Raw genomic sequence first — 16809 nt, forward strand, 5'->3', positions numbered from 1 at the left:
CAAAATCACTTCTTATAATTTATTGTAATAATCATTTTCATTAATGTTCAACTTTTGCAGGATGTGCGGAAAAAGGCACAGGCCTCCCAGAAGCAAAACACTGCCCCCCAAGTATTGTCTCGTGGGGGTTATGAATATTTAGAAGAAAAGCTCATGGCTGAGAATACAAAGAAAAGACTGGAAGAAGCTGCCCAGTCTGGAAGCACTGAGGGAATCATTGACCCTCCATCTCCCATCAGATGCCACGTGAAATGGAAGATGGCCCACACGAAGAAAACTGGACAGATGACGTCTGAGGCAGCAAAGGAAATAGCTGACAGGATTGTAAGTCATTTTTAATTAATAATTGTAATTATCTTTATGTATTTTGTGAATTCCTTGGACCAATATGTGTTCGGTATAGGATTCTTTGGACGAGCAGGCGTCACAGGGATCGTTCGTCCCCCATGGACGTCAGGATATCCAGACTGTTGCCATTGGGCGACCAGAGCACCCTGGCCGTGTTCGTGCTGTTCTTTGGACAGTATAGGATTCTTTGGACGACCAGAGCCGGTGTCACCATAAAGCAATACTTTGGATCGGCTTCACGAACGTCTCGCAGTTCTTCCTCCATGCCTCCTGAAGACCTAGAACAGCTGACCCAACAAATCAGAGACCAACTGGAGGAGTCAATCACAGAAAAAGTGACTCGAAAGATGATGGAATCCTTCAGCCAGATGCAGTCCCAATTTCAGTCTCAGATGCAATCACAGGGACTTGCACTACCTCCAGAGCCAGAGTTTGGTCCCTCAGGTCCTCGTGTCAGCACAAAGGAGAGTTGCGTTGCTCCCTCAGGGAACGATCCAGGGACGGGTGACTCAGACAAATGCGGGCTATATATTGAAGAAAATCCTTCCCGCCTGGTTGCCCTAGGAAGACTTTATGTGGGATCCACAACAGTTCACAACATCCCTTTGTTGCATGGCCAAGTCAAGGTTGGTGTTGAGGAGATTAAAGATGCAGAGGCTCTCGTTCTTGTACCCACTGACAAGGTTACCTTAGTGGGGCAGACACTTAACACCTTCCTTGCTTGGCCAACACATCTTGTGAAGCGTTTATCAGAACATGTATTTTTCTCTGATTATATGTTTATTTTTTTCAATTAATTTGTTCACTGCAATCAAAACTTGCTAATTAACTATGTTTTATCGACAGGCAGCTGTGTCTCCAGCAAAACCTCTAGAAAGCCCAGATGAAGAGGTCGATGATCCCCTGTACCTGATGACATTGACCATCCCACAACTGTTTTTGAAGTCGCTCCAGGTTATGTGGGATGCTACCATATTCAGGGTGTTTAATCAAAACTTCCCGTTGTATATAAAGCACGAAGATCTCTCTGAAATTGCACATGGTGGTCAATGTCTCAGCATATCTGTTATACAGTTGTGGATTCTGTAAGTCATTTTAGATTACTATTAATTACCAAAGTAATTTTTTTAAATTCATACATAATTAACTTTGACTTAACAACACAACCATCTGACTGAGACAAGTGTGCGAGCGGGGAATTCTGATGTGTATGGATTCCTCGAGCCACAGTCCATTCAGAGATCTGGGCAATCACAATTTGAATCCGAAAGTTACATCAAGAGTTGGATACAGAGTTCAAAACGAGATGTTTACCTTGGAGTCTACCTGAATGGGTAAGTCAAACACAATAATTGAATTTAAATAATCTATACTACTACAATAACCCATATTCGTCTCTACTGCAGCGGACACTGGCAAATGGTCGTCATTCTGCCTAAGGAAAACCTAGTTGTCTTGTTTTGTTCTTTACATAACAGGCCAGACAACTACCTTAAGGGAATAATTAACAGGTCAGTATTGTTTTCAATACATTTTCATTGGCATAACTCAACAACATTAATATTTTAATGTTCCTCATATTCAACACTAGTGCTTTGAAAGGACTTGATGATACTCCACAACCGAAATCCAAGGCTGCTGCTAGGTGGATTGTTGTTAAGGTACGTGATTTAAATAAAAGTTCTACTTATATATATTTTATATGTGTGTACACTAATTGTAGTTAACGTTTAATTAATATCCAAATTTCATTATGTATTTCGTGTAATAAACAAAAAGGAATCACTGAATGTGGCTACTACGTGATGCACTGGATGTCCACGATAATCTTAGGATCTTTCAGGAATAATTGGGAGACGGTAATTGTTTATTACAAACAAATTTGGTTTTTTTATAATTGTTATTACATTATTAATTTATTTTTTTATTTGATCATGCAGTATTTTAATGAAGTTAGACCATTGGAAGCAGAGAGATTCAAGGCACTTCGCATACAGTGGGCACAGTATTATCTAAAAGTTAGAAATCAAACATAGGATGTTAGGCAACTATGTAACTTTAGGTTAATTAATTAGTTTACATACTTTGCATTACATTTTTTACAATTGTTGTTTCATCTTAACATTCAACAACCTTTGTTGATAGCTAGTTTTTTGCTAAAATCTATTTGAAAACAGAATGCAAATGATATATGTTATGTGCTGTGTGGTCTGATTTTAAATTTACAGGTTAAATTTTGGTTTTTTTTGTAAAAACAGAGACATTATTTAAAAACAAATTCCTGAAAACAACATCGGTTTTTTTTTATAAAAACCGATGTTAACGTGGTTAACATCGGTTTTTTTATAAAAAACCGATGTTAACTGTCAATAACAACACATTCGTTAACATCAGTTTTCTGTAAAAAAACCGATGTTAACTAAAAAACCGATGTTAAAATTCAATAGTAACACATTCGTTAACATCGGTTTTTTGTAAAAACCGATGTTAACTTTCAACATTAATATACATTTTCTGGGTGTAATTCATATTAGCAACATCGGTTATTTCTATAACTGATGTTGGTAATTTTACGTTAACATCGGTTTTTAAAAAACCGATGTTAACGATAATACTATCAACGTCGGTACTTTCAAGAAGGATTCCATAGTCAGATAGTTGTTGCTTCATCCATAAAATTTGGGCACAGCAACTGCCAGCAGAAATATATTCTGCTTCAGCAATAGATAAAGCAAGACTATTTTGTTTCTTACTATGCCATGATACAAGAGAAGATCCAATAAATTGACATGTCCCACTTGTGCTCTTTCTATCAGTTTTGGATCCAGCAAAGTCAAAATCAGAGTATCCTATTAAGTTACATGTTGAGTTCTTAGGATACCATAATCCTAAATTGATTGTTCCTAATAGGTATCTTATGATCCTTTTTACTGCACTCAAATGTGATTGTTTGGGGTTGGATTGGAACCTAGCACACATGCATACACTAAACATGATATCCGATCTACTAGCAAAGAAATAGAGAAGAGATCCAATCATACCTCGATATTGTTTCATGTCTATAGACTGACCGAATTCATCTTTATCTAAGTAACAGCTAGCACTCATAGGTGTAGCCATGTGCTTTGCACTTTCCATCCCAAATCTTTTGATCAATTCTTTGTAGTATTTTGCTTGGTTGACGAATATACCTTCTTTAGTTTGCTTGATTTGTAACCCCCGGAAGTAATTTAGTTCTCCCATCATCGACATCTCAAATTCGCTTCGCATATCAAGAGAGAACTCCTTGCACAGTGAATCATTAGTGGATCCAAAGATTATATCATCAACATATATTTGAACCAACAGAATATCATCATGCTTTCTCTTTATGAACAGTGTGGTATCCACTTTTCCTCTAGAAAAATCTTTTTCTAAAATAAATTTGCTTAGACGTTCATACCATGCCCTAGGGGATTGTTTCAAACCATATAAAGCCTTTTTCAATCTATAAACATGATTTGGCTTATCTGACATTTCAAAACCTGGGGGTTGTTCAACATATACTTCTTCTTGAATTAAGCCATTTCGAAAAGCACTTTTAACATCAAATTGATAAAGCTTAAAATTCATTATGGATGCTTAAGCTAAAAGCATTCTAATGGCTTCTAATCTTGCAAAAGGAGCATATGTTTCTTCATAATCTATTCCCTCTTCTTGATTATACCCTTTTGCAGCTAATCTAGCCTTATTCCTAATAATTATGCCATGTTCATCTAACTTATTCCTAAATACCCATTTTGTTCCTATGATGGGGTAGTTTTCAGGTTTCTCTACTAGTTCCCACTCATTGTTTCTCTCAAACTGTTTTACTTCTTCTTGCATAGCAACTATCCAATGATCATCTATTATGGCTTCATTTAAATTTTTAGGTTCAATCATAGACACAAAAGCCATATTATTGCATAAATCTTTAAGAGAATGTCTAGTAGTTACCCCTTTTGTGATATCACCAATAATGTTGTCAAGGGGATGATCTCTTGAAGCTTTCCATTCTCTCGGAAGTTCATCATTTGATTTGGCTTCTACTGGAGGATCTTAATTGCTTCCTTTTCTTTTTCCTTTAGAATCTTGTTCATAAATATGCATTTGTTATAAAGATTTTGCAATATCATCTAAAATATCCTTTCTTGGAGGAATAGTATTAGACTCATCAAAGGAAACATGAATAGATTCTTCAATAGTCATAGTTCTCTTATTATATATTCTATAAGTTTTACTATGCAAGGAATAACCAAGGAAAATTCCTTCATCTGACTTAGCATCAAACTTTCCTAAGTTTTCTTTTCCATTGTTTCATACAAAGCATTTGCAACCAAAAACATGAAGGTGTGAAATGTTGGGTTTTCTACCATTAAACAGTTCAGATGGAGCTTTCTTTAAAATGGGCCTTATTAAAGCCCTATTCATGACATAGCATGCAATATTCACAGCTTCAGCCCAAAAAAGTTTTGGAAGAGGAGTGTCATTTAATAAGGTTCTAGCAATTTCTTCCAAAGATCTATTTTTCCTTTCAACAACTCCATTTTGTTGAGGGGTTCTAGGTGCGGAAAAGTTATGTTCAATGCCATGCTTATCACAAAATAATTCAAATTCTTTATTTTCGAATTCACCCCCAGGATCACTCCTAATAGATATAATTTTGAGATTTTTCTTGTTTTGAATCATTTTTGCAAGTTTCCTGAATGCTTGAAATGCATCATTCTTATGAGTGATAAATAGTGTCCAAGTGTATCTAGAATAATCATCAACTATAACAAAAACTCATGATTCTAGAAGGGCCAAACAAATCCATGTGTAATAATTGTAAAGGTTGAGTAGTTGAAACAATGTTTTTGGATTTGAATGAAACTCTAGTTTGTTTTCCCTTTTAGCATGCATCACATAGTCTATCTTTTTCAAATTTTAGTTTTGGCAAACCAACAACTAAATCTTTTGAAATTAATTTGTTTAAGTGTTCCATGTTAATGTGAGCAATCCTTTTATGCCATAGCCATGGATCATCATTTTTGCTAAGAAAACATTGATTATCACCTAGTTTTTTACTTAAGTCTATCATGTAAACATTATTGACTCTAAACCTTATATGCTTTATGTTTGTATCATGTCCATGTTCAATGACACATTTTTGAGAATCAAATGATACTAGATAGCCTTTATCACATAATTGACTAACACTAAGCAGGCTATGCTTAAGACCTTCAACAAGTAGAACATTTTCAATGGAGGTTGAAGAATTTGTACCTATTTTTCCAACTCCAAGAATTCTACCTTTGTTGTTGTCACCATAGGTTACATGCCCACTTTTCTTGGGAGAGATATGTGTGAATTTTGATGCATCTCCCGTCATATGTTTTGAGCACCCGCTATCTATGTACCACTTTTTCCTCAAGGGTTCCTACAAGATCAACATTGTGACTTAGGTACCCAATCTTTATTGGGTCCTTGAGTGTTAGTGTGAACAATGTATCCTTTTGGGACCCAAATCATTTTAATATTGTTGCAATTTTTCCTAAAATAGCATGCAGATATGCCATGCCCTTTTCTTCCACAGTAAAAACATGTAATGAAAGGAAAATTATATTTTTGTGTGGAAGAAAAGAAATTTATATAAAACTTTTGTTGTTTTTCTAGTTTATATCCAATTCCTGCTTTATCAAAAAAATATCTTTGTTTTCCTAATATAATATCTAGGTTGTTTTTGCCACTTGAAAATTAGGCAAGTGAGTTTTTCAGATTTTTAATTTCTTCTACATATTTACTACAACATTCACATGAATTTTCTTTTTCAATAGTCATAGTAGAAGCATTAACTTTATCACTTGATTTAGAGATTGACACTTCAGACATAAGATGATCTAACTCTTTATTTAACTTTGAAATCTCTTTCTCTAAATCTGAAATAGTTTTCTTAGATGAAGAAACAAGTTTTGCAAGTTTAATAAATTCACTATGTAATTCAGCAAATGCATCTTGTAACTCATCAAAAGAAATAGATTTGTTAGAAGATGTCACCTCTTCATCACTTTCATAGTTTTTTCCCATTAGACATAGATTAATCACTTATTTTTCAGAATCATTAGACGATTCTAAGTCGTTATCATCCCATGTGATGTAGGCCTTCTTTGCCTTATTTTCTCCAATGTTCTTGTTTTTGAACTTCTCCATTCTTTTCTTAAAGATTGGACAATCAACCCTCAGATGTCTGAGTTGATTGCACTCATAGCATCTTGGAGTTTGAGATGATTCTTCAATCCTTCTTTTAGGTTTGAAGTTTTGTCTTCTTTGAGTTTCTCTCATCCTAAGAAATTTGTTGAATCTTTTGACAAAGAGACTAAGTTCTTCATCTTCATCCAAGTCAATTGAATCTTCCATATCACTTTCTTCTTGGATTGAAGATGAGGCTTTAAGAGCAATCCCTTTCTACTTCTTATCATTTTCTTCATGTTGATTTAGTCTTTGCAACTCTATCTCATGTTCCTGTAATTTACCAAATAATGTGGCAAGAGACATACTAGATAAATCTCGAGATTCTGTGATGGCTGTTACCTTGGGTTGCCATTCTCTACTTAGACATATCAAAACTTTATTTATTAGATCCTCATTTGGAAATATTTTTCCTAAAGATGCAAGATGATTAACTATGTGTGTGAACCTCTTTTGCATGTCTTGTATACTATCATTTGCATTCATCCTAAATAGTTCATATTCATGAGTTAATGTGTTTATCCTAGATCTTTCAACATCTATTGTGCCTTCGTGTGTTACATGTAGGGTATCCCACATATCCTTTGCACTTTTACAGTTTGATACCCTAAAGTATTCATCCATTCCTAGGGCAGATGTAATTATGTTTTTGGCTTTTAAGTTATATTGTACTAGTCTTCTTTCTTCCTCACTCCAATCTTCCCTAGGCTTTTCTATTGTTGTATTTCCAGCAACCATGGTGGGAATATAAGGCCCTATTTCTATGGCTTCCCAAATGTTTAAATCTATAGCCTCTATGAAGATTTGCATGCAGGTTTTCCAATAGTGGTAACCCACACCATTAAAAATGGGAGGCCTATTAATTGAATTGCCTTCGGGGAACAAGTAGTTTGATGAGGCCATTAATTCTTGAAGCTTCTAAACTTTGTACAAGAATGAAGCTCTGATACCACTTGTTGAACAAGTGGCCTCAGATATCTTAAGAAGGGGGGGTTGAATTAAGATATCACAAACTATTCCCCAATTAAAAATTCTACTTTGATTTTAACCCAAGTCCCAAGATTCCTTTTAAAATGAATTCCTAAATAATAATTCAAATTAAACATACTAAATAGAAACAATAAGCAACAAAAAATAAAAGAGTTTAAGGGAAGAGAAAGTGCAAACACATTTTTTATACTGGTTCGGCAAAGTCCGTTGCCTATGTCCAGTCCCCGAGAAATCTGCTTGGGAGTTGCACTATCTCATAAATACTTTACACCTTCTGAAACACACAAGGACAACCCTTCCTTTGTGCTCAGATGCTTTACAACAAGAGACTCACAGTCTCTTAGCCCTTTTTCAGAAGTAAGAAGAAGAAGAAGAAGAAGAAGAAATGATATCTCTTGAAAGAGACAAATGTTACAATGAAGCCCTCAATTACTTATTGAATAACACAAGTGTTTGGCCAAGGAATTTTTGAAGATAAGAGATTTTTGTTTGAGAGGATTATGCCTTTTGTGAACAGTGAAAACTCTGAAGAAAATTCGTGCCCAAGTCACCTATTTAAATGCCTTTGATGGCCATTCAAAAATCCAATGAAAAGTTGTGACTGTTGGCAGATTTTCTCGAAAATCCTCTCTGGTAATCGATTACAGCATTGGCGTAATCGATTACATATGATGTGTAATCAATTGCACACTTACAAAATCATTTTTAACCGTTTTAAAGCATTGGTAATGGATTACATAGTTTTGGTAATCGAGTATAGCTTTGAAAACTTTGAAAATAACTTTGAAAACATTTCCATAAAGCTTTGTGGCCACTGGTAATTGATTACAGCCTCTGGTAATCGATTACCAGAGAGTAAAATGCTTGGAAAAGTTTTTGTTAAGATAGAAACTCACTTGGCCAATCATTTTTGCTTTTCAAAAACTTTTCTAAGAGTCTATCTTAATTCTTATCTTGAGATGTATATAAGGAGAAATCTACACACTTATAGCCTAATATGAACATGATTTTTGGAATGCAGATGCATGCAACCTTTGTCTTGAAATGCTAGTAATGCAAAAGGTTTTGAATCATGAAGATTGTGTAATGCTCATGACATTCTTTCCTATTTTTGTGATTTTGATTTTGATTTGATTATTTTTGTGTTTTTTTCTTTTTGTGGAAAAAACAGATTGACTGTCTCTTTCTAAAAGACGTGATAACTCATGAGACTTCATCTTATCTTTTTGCAAATCTCTTCGGGGACTCCCTCAGATTGTATGTTTTGTTTGATTTAGTCACTTGACAATTTTGGAGTGACGACAATGGAGCCATTTGACATTTAATCAATCAACTGAAATATTGATCCCAGGGGTTTCCCCTTTCTTTTTTTTAAAAACTTCAATTATTTTGCACAACAAGAACATACGAGGCTTTGGGACCGATCGCATGCACCATGGAAGGATGGCAATGGTTACACTTTGGTGTATGACCAAGTGAAAATTTTTTTATTTAAGATTATAGAGTGATGCCAAGGGCCTGTCGATCCCACTAAAACTTGATGGCATGGGCTGATCCCAAAAGAATTTATACAACAAAGGTCACCCTTGGATTCAAAAGGAATCCTAAGGAGTCTGCATGAGCGACTAACATCAAATGTACCCTACTATTACAATTGTCTTTGGGCATTTTCCATGAGCTCCTAGTCGAATGAGTTTTCTTCTCAAATGTGCAAGTGTGAAACTATTAGTCGATGAATATGACTAACTTTTGTGTATAAAACCTGTGTAAATTGTATCAAACCCCTCCAATTTATGGTTATTTTGTAGTGTTGTAATTACTTTTTGTTAAAGATAGGTAATAAATACTTAGTATTCACATTTTGTGTGTTTAATAATCATTTCCTCTCAATTTCAGGTTAATTAGGCAAGTTTGTGAAGTGCTGATTTTCAATCCTAAGAGCTTGAGATGAGTCTATGAGTGATTGTGAGGTTCTAGAGGTGGAGGAGACATCCCCACTACTTGTATTTCTTCAATCCTTCACCTTTCTCTTCTCTTTGTTGTAAAAGAAGCTTCCCAGATATGGAGATCTAAATCCTCTGTTGGTTCTTCCTTGTAGATACTTGATGTAAATACCTGTATATCTATTTAATGATGTTTTATGTGTTCTTTGTGCTATCTGTACGTCATTTCAGTGTGTTTTTGCCTTGATCACGTAGATGTATGCTTTGTTAGGATCATTCAACAGTGGAAACTAGTTTGATTCTTAGAACTTGATAGGACGGGGCTAGTTTATCGTATTACCACGAGGAATCGGGGTATGGTAACCTAGTTATTTGTATGTTTGTCTTAATGCAGTTTTGGTCAAGTTTAGTCCAACAAGAGGAATCTGAGGATGATGCTTGATCAGGATTAGGCTAGACTATCATGAGGAATCGGGGTTTAGCATTTCAGGAGACACCATAGAACACATGAGCATTATTAAGTAGAGAATATCCTTTTAACATTAGGCACCTACTAGGAAGACCAACGTGTTGTCTACTTGTCTTTACACACCTTTACTCACGTGATTTTCCTTTTAATAGTTAGTTTACATACCTGCGCATAGTTGTCACATCTCTTTTCATACTAGACACCTATTCACTGAATATAGCTTTACCAAGTAACACAAGTTCCCCAAGAGTTCGATACTCGGTTCGTACCATTTTATACTACTTGCACGATCCGGTGCAGTTGCCGCGACCGAACAAGTTTTTGGCGTCGTTGCCAGAGAAATTCTTTCTATTTGGAAAGTTAGTTCAGTCCTAGGTGTCTATTCTTTATTCTATGATAAACTGTGAATATTTACTTTCTATTCATTATTGTTTTCCTCTTGAACTGGATAACCGTTGTTGCTGTTAGTGTTTTATATGCATAGATCTCCCACAGGCAATTTAGTTCCTCTGGACTTGGAGATTGAAGCTACGTTAAGAAGGAACAGAGTCGAGAGGAGAAGAAAATTGTTGCAAGACAGGACAATAGTGTCCATTCTTGAGGAAGAAACTCATTTTTCTGATTCTTCATCATCTGACTCACCATCATCAAAGGAATCCACAACTTATTTACCCGAAGCCATTTCCATGACTGATGAGCACTAGCAAAGAGTTACCCTTGAGGACTATTCAAGCAATTTAGTGCCGCAATTCTTTACCAACATTGCACATCCTGAAGTGCAAGCTCACAACATAAACTACCCTCATTCTTGGATTCATTTAATACAGGGGAATTTATTCCAAGGACTACCAAATGAGGACCTCTATGCACATTTGGCGACATTCATTGAAATCTGTAACACTGTAAAGATTGCAGGCGTGCCAGATGAAGCCATTTGACTCAGTCTATTTTCATTTTCCTTGGCAGGAGAAGCCAAGAGGTGGCTCCACTCATTTAAGGGTAACAGTCTGAAAACCTGGGAAGAAGTTGTTGAAAAGTTTCTGAAGAAATATTTCCTAGAGTCAAAGACTGTGGAAGGGAAAGCTGCAATCTCTTCATTTCATCAGTTCCCTGACGAGTCCTTGAGTGAAGCGTTGGAGAGGTTTATAGGTTTATTGAGAAAGACTCCCACCCATGGGTTCTCTGAGCCAATTCAATTGAATATGCTTATAGATAGGCTGAGATCACAAACCAAGCAACTACTAGATGCTTCAGCAGAGGGAAAAATAAAGCTGAAGACCCCTGAAGAAGCAACTAAGCTAATTGAGAATATGCCAGCCAATGATCATGCCATTCTGCACGATAGAGTTCATCAACCCACAAAGAAAAACTTGTTAGAACTATCATCACATGACGCTTTATTGGCACAGAATAAGTTGCTTTCTAGGCAACCTGAGATTTTAACAGAAACACTTGGTAAGTTGACAACTAAAATGTCTATTGGTCAACCTACGCATTCTTCTATTTTGTAGATTACAGGTTGTACCATCTGTGGTGAGGCTCATGAAATAAGCCAATGTATTCCCATTGAAGAAAACACTCAAGAAGTTCACTATATGGGAAATCAACAGAGACAAGGATATACTAAAGGAGGATTTTCAGGCTTCCAGCAGGGTCTTTATAACCAACAAGGACAGTGGAGATTGCACCCTAGCAATTAATTCAACAAAGACCAGGGTGGACCATCTAACAGGCCAATCCAACAAGGGCCTAACATCTTTTAGAGGACTACTAAGCTGGAGGAGACTTTGACTCAGTTTATGAAGGTAACAATGTCAAATCATAAAAGCACTGAGTCAGCACTGAAATAGCTGACAAGTCATCCAATAGTTTTGTGGCGAATACAGAAAAGAATCCCAAGGAGGAATGTAAAGCTGTGATGACAAGGAGTAAGAGGTTTGTGGAGGCGGAGGTTGAGGATAGTATTGTATCCAAGAAGAAAGCTGCTGAAAAGAAAGGTATTGATGAAAAGAAAGATGATGTGAGAAGTGAAAGCAATCAGGAAAAACAAAAACAAATAATGGTCAAGAAAAAAGAATTAAATGACCAAGAAAAAGAAAATGAAAATGAAAAAATTGAAAAAGATGAAAAAAATAAGAATGAAGAGAGGAGTAGAAGTGAACAAGCTAGAGAGAAGAAAAGAGAAAAAGTTGTGAATGAAGGTGCGGAAGTATCATATCTGTGGTACCCTCCAAGAAGGAGAAGGATCGCCATTTCACGAGATTTTTAGGAAACTGGAAATAACCATGCCCTTCAGAGAAGATTTACAGCAAATGCCACTCTACTCCAAGTTTTTAAAGGATATGTTAACAAGGAAACACAAGTATACTCACCAGGAAAACATTTTTGTGGAAGGAAATTGTAGTGATGTGATTCAAAAGATCCTTCCACCCTGGGAGTGTAACCATTCCTTGTTTGATTGGAGAAGTCACTGTGGGAAAGGCTCTTATTGATCTGGGAGCCAGTATTAATTTAATGTCACTCTCAATGTGCAAAAGGCTGGGAGAGTTGGAGATCATGCCCACTAGGATGACTTTACAACTTGTTGACCGCTCCATTACCAAAACATATGAAGTAATTGAAGATGTGTTGGTCAGAGTAAAACATTTTATCTTTGCGGTAGACTTTGTGGTAATGGATATTGTTAGTTGGTGAATACGACTAACTTTTGTATTTAAAACTTGTGTAAATTGTATCAAACTCCTCCAATTTATTGTTATAAGTTCTTTTAGTTAAAGATAGGTAATAAATACTTAGTAATTCTATTTTGTGTGTTTAATAATCATTTTCTCTCAATTTCAGGTTAATTAGGCAAGTTTGTGAAGTGTTAATTTTCACCTTCTCTCTAAGCCAATCTGCTGGCTTAGCGAGCCATCCGCTAAGCGCAACACTCCTCGGCTGAGCGCAAGGAAGAATCTGGAAGAAAGATGAGTTGTGCATGTTTGCTAAGCGAAGGGTCATCCTGCTAAGCGCGCCGCTTCATTTCATTCGTTGAGCGAGAAAAAATCGCGTTAAGCCGATATTCACTAATGTGTGCTGAGCGGATCAGAGTTGTGCTAAGCGCACGAGCACGAACAAAGCCACCTATTTAAGCCTGAAATCATATTTAGAGGATGAGTTTGGCCATTTTTCTTGAGAGGTCCAAATTCCAGAGAGTTTGAGAGATTTTGTTGTGTGAAGATCTGTAGAGACCAAAGCTGGAAAAGGAAGTTGTCCTAAGAGCATGAGCTGAGTTTATGAGTGATTGAGAGGTCCAAGAGGTGGAGGAGACATCCCCACCACTTTTATTTCTGCAATCTTTCATCTTTCTCTTTTATTTGTTGTAAAGGAAGCTTCCCAGTTATGGAAAGCTAAATCCTTTGTTGGATCTTCCTTCTAGGTACTTGATGTAAATATCTTTTTATCTATTTAATGATGTTTTGTGTGTTCACTGTGCTATCAGAACTTCATTCTATCATGCCTTTACCTTGATCACGTAGATGCATGTGTCCTTAGGATCATTCAACAGTGGAAACTGGTCTGATTCTTAGAACTTGATAGGACGAGGCTAGTTTGTCATATTTTCACGAGGAATCGGGGTACGGTAACCTAGTTGTTGTATGTTTGTCTTAATGCGGTCATGGTTAAATTTAGTCCAACAAGAGGAATCTGCGGATAATGCTTGATCAGGATTAGGCTAGACTATCGTGAGGAATTGGGGTTTAGCATTTCAGGAGACACCATAGAACAAATAAGCATTGTTAAATAGAGAATATCCTTTGAGCATCAGACACCTACTAGGAAGACCAATGTGTCACCTTCTTGTCTTCACGCATCATTTCTCATGTGATTTTCCCTTTTTAATAGTTAGTTTACACATCTATTCATATAAATACATATCTTTTCACACTAGACACCTGTTTACTGAAATAGCTTTACCAAGTAACACAAGTTCCCCAAGAGTTCGATACTCGGTTCTTACCATTTTATACTACTTACGCGATCCGATGCACTTGCTGGATAAGAACAAGTTTTTGGAGCCGTTGCCAGGGAACTTCTTTTTATTTGGAAAGTTAGTTCGTTTTTAGGTGCCTATTCTCTATTTGTTATTCTTTGATTATATGTGAATATTTGTTCTCAATTCCTATTTGTCTTCTCTTATTGAATTGGATAACTATTGTTCTGTTAGTATTTTATATGCATAGATCTCCCACAGGCAATTTAGTTCCTCTGGATTTAGAAATTGAAGCTACATTAAGAAGGAACATGGTCGAGAGGAGAAGAAAACTTTTGCAAGACAGAACAGTTACATCCATTCTTGAGGAAGAAACTCATTTCTCTGATTCATTTTCACCTGATTCACCATCATCATGGGAACCCGCTACCCAATTGCTTGAAGCCACTACCATGGTAGACGAGCAGCACCAGAGGATTACCCTTGAGGATTATTCAAGTAGCTCAGTACCACAATTCTTTACTAGCATTGCACGTCCTAAAGTGCAAGCTCACAACATCAACTACCCGCATTCTTTGATCCATTTAATACAGGGGAATTTATTCCAAGGATTACCTAATGAAGATCCCTATGCACATTTGGCAACGTTCATCGAAATATGCAACACTGTTAAGATTGCTGGTGTGCCAGATGAAGCTATAAGACTCAGCCTATTCTCATTCTCATTGGCAGGAGAGGCCAAGAGGTGGCTTCACTCGTTTAAGGGTAACAATCTTAAGTCCTGGGAAGAAGTTGTTGAAAAATTTCTAAAGAAATATTTCCCAGAGTCCAAGACTGCAGAAAGGAAAGCTGCAATCTCTTCATTTCATCAGTTCCCTGATGAATCTCTAAGTGAAGCATTGGAAAGGTTCAGAGGATTATTGAGAAAGACTCCCACCCATGGGTTTTCTGAGCCAATTCAATTGAATTTGTTCATAGATAGGCTGAGACCACAAACCAAGCAACTGCTAGATGCTTCTGTTGGGGGGAAAAATAAAGCTGAAGACCCCAGAAGAGGCAACTGAATTGATTGAGAATATGTCAGCCAGTGATCGTGCCATTCCGCGTAACAAAACCCATCTACCCACAAAGAAAAGCTTGCTAGAACTATCATTACATGATGCTTTATTGGCACAGAATAAGTTGTTGTCAAAGCAACTTAAGAGTTTAACAGAAGCACTCAGTAAGTTGCCAACTAAACTGTCCATTGGTCAACCTACACATTCTTCTGTTTTGCAGGTGACAGGTTGTACCATCTGTGGTGAGGCTCATGAAACAGGCCAATGTAGTCCCATTAAAGAAAACACTCAAGAAATTCATTATATGGGAAATCAACAGCGGCAAGGGTATACTCCAGGAGGATTTTCAGGCTTCCAGCAGGGTCCTTATAGTCAACAAGGACAGTGGAGGTCACACCCTGGCAATCAGTTCAACAAAGATCAGGGTGGACCTTTGAACAGACTAATCCAACAAGGGCCTAACATCTTTCAGAGGACTACTAAGCTGGAGGAGACTTTGACTCAGTTTATGCAGGTAACTATGTCAAATCATAAAAACACTGAGTTAGCACTGAAGAATCTTGAGGTCTAGGTGGGACAACTGGCCAAGCAGATAGCTGACAAGTCATCCAACAGTTTTGTGGCAAATACAGAGAAGAATCCCAAGGAGGAATGCAAAGTTGTGATGACAAGAAGTAAAAGGTTTGTGGAGAATAAGGAAGAGAAGAGTGTTGGACTCAAGAAGAAAGTTGTTGAAAAGAAAGGTACTGATGGCAAGAAAAATGATGAGCGAGGTGAAAGCAATCAGGAAAAAGAGAAATAAATAATGATCAAGAAAAAAGAATTGAATGACAAGGAAAAAGAAAAAGAAAATAAAAAAAATTGAAAAAAAATGAAAAATTTGAGAATGAAAAGAAGAGTAGAAGTGAAAAAGCTGTGAACGAAGCTGCGGAAGTATCATATCCTGTGGTACCTTCCAAGAAGGAGAAGGACCGTCATTTGGCGAGATTTTTAGATATTTTCAGGAAATTGGAGATAACCATGCCCTTCGGAGAAGCTTTACAGTAGATGCCACTCTACTCCAAATTCTTGAAGGATATGTTAACAAGGAAACATAAGTACATTCACCAGGAAAACATTGTAGTGGAAGGAAATTGTAGCGCTGTGATTCAAAAGATCCTTCCACCTAAGCATAAAGACCTTGAGAGTGTAACTATTCCTTGTTCAATTGGAGAAGTCACTATGGGAAAGGCTCTTATAGATTTGGGAGCCAGTATAAATTTAATGCTACTCTCCATGTGTAGAAGGTTGGGAGAGTTGGAGATAATGCCCACTAAAATAACTTTACAACTGGCTGACCACTCCAATACTAGACCATTTGGAGTAATTGAAGATGTGCTGGTTAGAGTGAAATATTTTATCTTCCTGTCAGACTTTGTGGTAATGGATATCTGTGAAGATACTAACATTCCTGTAATATTGGGAAGGCCATTCATGTTAACTGCAAGCTACATAGTTGACATAGGTAGAAAGAAGCTGGAAATGGGTTTTGAGGATCAGAAAATTGATTTTGATTTGTTTCTTGAAAACAAGCCCGCTCCAGAACAAAATGTTTGCTTACAGGTAATGGAAGTGGGTCAAGAGGTTCTGAATGTAAGAACCACAACATGATATCACCCATTGAGGTAAATGCATCAAGCTAATGACGTTAAAGAACCACTTCCTGGGAGGCAACCCAGTTTTAATTTCTGTTATCTTTGTTTTTCATGCATTATATCATGTGGAACTTGCTTTATAATCTAT

General features: G+C 36.6%; 2 long non-coding RNA genes across 2 annotated transcripts; both read left to right on the top strand.

Moving 5' to 3' along the window:
• Nucleotides 1-1520: 1520 nt before the first annotated feature.
• LOC114383544 lies at nucleotides 1521-1788 on the top strand. The gene is made up of 2 exons (XR_003660537.1): nucleotides 1521-1682; nucleotides 1755-1788. It is a non-coding gene; the product is annotated as an uncharacterized LOC114383544 (long non-coding RNA).
• A 373-nt stretch (nucleotides 1789-2161) lies between these two features.
• On the top strand, nucleotides 2162-2540 carry LOC114384279. The gene is made up of 2 exons (XR_003660647.1): nucleotides 2162-2207; nucleotides 2289-2540. It is a non-coding gene; the product is annotated as an uncharacterized LOC114384279 (long non-coding RNA).
• The last annotated feature ends 14269 nt before the right edge of the window (nucleotides 2541-16809 follow it).

The sequence above is a fragment of the Glycine soja genome, chromosome 14 (assembly GCF_004193775.1).
Source record: "Glycine soja cultivar W05 chromosome 14, ASM419377v2, whole genome shotgun sequence".
In the NCBI taxonomy this organism is placed as follows: domain Eukaryota; kingdom Viridiplantae; phylum Streptophyta; class Magnoliopsida; order Fabales; family Fabaceae; genus Glycine; species Glycine soja.